Raw genomic sequence first — 2,976 nt, 5'->3', positions numbered from 1 at the left:
TTGCAGATGTTTGATTCTTTAGCTCTCGAAAACCTCCTATAACGCACTTTTGATCATTTTAACACCTTCGGACTTCCTGAAGTGTACCATCCTCGCTCTTTGGTCAATTTGACCAAAGCTCGATATTTATTTTTTGAATTTTCGGTATATTACACCTCAAAGGTTGCTCTTCAAAGCTCAAATCATCCCTCAGCTCCATAGGTGTGGCGTCCAACACGTGAGCCGGATCATGGATGTACTTCCGAATGACCGATACATGAAACACATTGTGCATACCCGACAGGTTCGTAGGTAGAGCAAGTCGATACGCTACCGGGCCTACACGCTCCAAAACCTCATACGGTCCAATATATCGGGGACTCAACTTACCCCAGATTCCAAACCTTCTGATCCCTCTGGTCGACGAGACTTTTAAGAAGACATGATCACCAATCTGAAACTCCAAGTCTCGTCGTCGCCTGTCAGCATAACTCTTTTGCCTACTCTGGGCTATCAACAGTCGTTCCCGAGCAATGCGAACCATGTCCTTAGCTTCCTGGAGCACATCTGGGCCTAAAGCCAATCTCTCGCCAACTTCACTCCAGTGAAGTGGCGATCTACACTTCCGTCCATAGAGTGCCCCGAACGGCGCCATCTTGATACTTGCTTGATAACTGTTGTTATAAGCAAACTCTGCCATCGGTAGATGCTGCGACCATCCTCCCTGGAAGTCAATCACACATGCTCGAAGCATGTCCTTGACAGTCTGTATAGTACGCTCTGACTACCCGTCACTCTGGGGGTGGAAAGCTATACTGAAGTCTAAACGCGTACCCAAAGCATCCTGTAAGCTCCGCCAAAAGTGAGATACAAATCGGGGGTCTCGATCTGAAACAATAGATGTAGGCACCCCGTGCAATCGCACAATCTCATCCAAGTATACCTGTGCGAGTCTCTCACCAGTCCAAGTAGTGTGGATAGGTATGAAATGTGCCGATTTCGTCAATCTATCCACGATCACCCAAATAGCATCATGCCCGGCCTGCGAGCGGGGCAAACCCATCACAAAGTCCATGGTGATCTTCTCCCATTTCCACACCGGAATCGGTAAGCTCTGCAATTTCTCCGTGGGAACCCGGTGTTCAGCTTTTATCCGTTGGCAAGTTAAACATCTAGCAACAAACTCGCCAACATCCTTTTTCATCCCGGGCCACCAATAAAGCAACTTTAAGTCCTTATACATCTTGGTGCCTTCCGGATGTATAGCATATGGTGCTCGGTGTGCCTCTTGAAGAATTTCTTCTCTAAGTGCCGATTCCGCCGGTACACAGATCCGTCCACGGAAGCACATCAGTCCAACACCGTCCACATAAAAGTCACCGGTGCAACCATGGATCATCTTAGCTCGAATTCTTTGCAACTCCACATCGGAGACTTACTTTTTCTTAATCCTTTCCACAAGAGTAGGTTGCACCATTAAAGTCATCAGTCTCAAAGGGGTATCAGGAGCCACCACCTCCAACTCCAACCGCTTCATCTGCTCGATCAACGGCGGTTGGGTAACCACAAGCATCGCTAAGTTTTCCGTCAACTTCCTACTTAGCGCATCCGCCACCACGTTAGCCTTGCCTGGGTGGTACAGTATCGTCAAATCGTAATCCTTGAGTAGCTCCAACCATCGGCGCTGCCTCAAGTTCAACTCCTTCTGAGTGAATAGATACTTTAAACTCTTGTGATCCGTATATACTTCGCATCGCTCGCCGTACAAATAATGGCGCCATAGCTTCAATGCAAAGACCATGACTGCCAATTCCAAATCATGAGTAGGGTAGTTTCTTTCAGAATCCTTTAACTGGCGAGATGCATACGCGATCACTTTCCCGTCCTGCATCAAGACACAACCCAATCCATTAAAGGAAACATCACTATAAATCACATACCCTGCTCCAGCAGTTGGCAAGGTTAGGATCGGGGCGATCGTCAATCTCAGCTTCAACTCTTGAAAGCTCCTTTCGCACGCATCATTCCAAACAAACTTGGTGCCCTTATGCATGAGCCTCGTGAGGGGAGTAGACAACTTTGCAAATCCCTCGACAAACCATCGGTAGTAGCCGACCAAACCAATGAAGCTCCGTATCTCGGTCACACTCGTAGGCCTCGGCCAATCCTTGATAGCTTCAATTTTTCTAGGATCCACGGCTATACCTGATCTTGAAATTAAGTGGCCCAAAAATGCCACCTCTTTAAGCCAAAACTCACACTTTTTCAGTTTGGCGTAGAGCTTCTTTTCCCGAAGCACTTGAAGTACAAGTCTCAAGTGTTCCTCGTGATCCGCATCACTTCGGGAATAGACTAAAATGTCGTCGATGAATACTACGACGAACCTGTCTAGGTAAGGCTTAAACACACGGTTCATTAGATCCATAAAAGCTGCCGGGGCATTAGTAAGCCCGAACGGCATCACTGTGAACTCATAATGTCCATACCGTGTTCTAAAAGCCGTCTTCGACACATCCTCAGGCTTGATCTTCAATTTGTGGTATCCCGACTGTAAGTAGATCTTGGAATACACACTAGATCCCTGTAACTGATCAAATAGATCGTCGATCCTTGGCAATAGATACTTATTCTTAATCGTGACTTTGTTAAGTTCACGATAGTCGACGCACAAGCGAAGTGATCCATCCTTCTTTTTGACAAATAGGACCGGTGCTCCCCAAGGTGACACACAAGGTCGCACAAAACCCTTGTCCAGAAGATCTTGCAACTGTGCTTTCAGCTCCTTCAACTCCGCTGGTGCCATCCTATAGGGCGCCTTTGAGATTGGAGTAGTCCCGGGAACGAGATCTACCACAAACTCAATATCCCTATCAGGTGGCATTCCTGGTAACTCCGATCGAAACACATCTCCAAACTCCCGTACGACGGGGATATGCTCGATCCTAGGGGTGTCTGCATCGCCCCGCAACACCACGGTAGCCAAATAGGCTACGCAGC

Source organism: Ananas comosus, unplaced genomic scaffold, assembly GCF_001540865.1.
Source record: "Ananas comosus cultivar F153 unplaced genomic scaffold, ASM154086v1, whole genome shotgun sequence".
NCBI classification, from domain to species: domain Eukaryota; kingdom Viridiplantae; phylum Streptophyta; class Magnoliopsida; order Poales; family Bromeliaceae; genus Ananas; species Ananas comosus.
The sequence above is the reverse complement of the archived record's forward strand: the minus strand, read 5'-3'. Positions refer to the sequence as shown.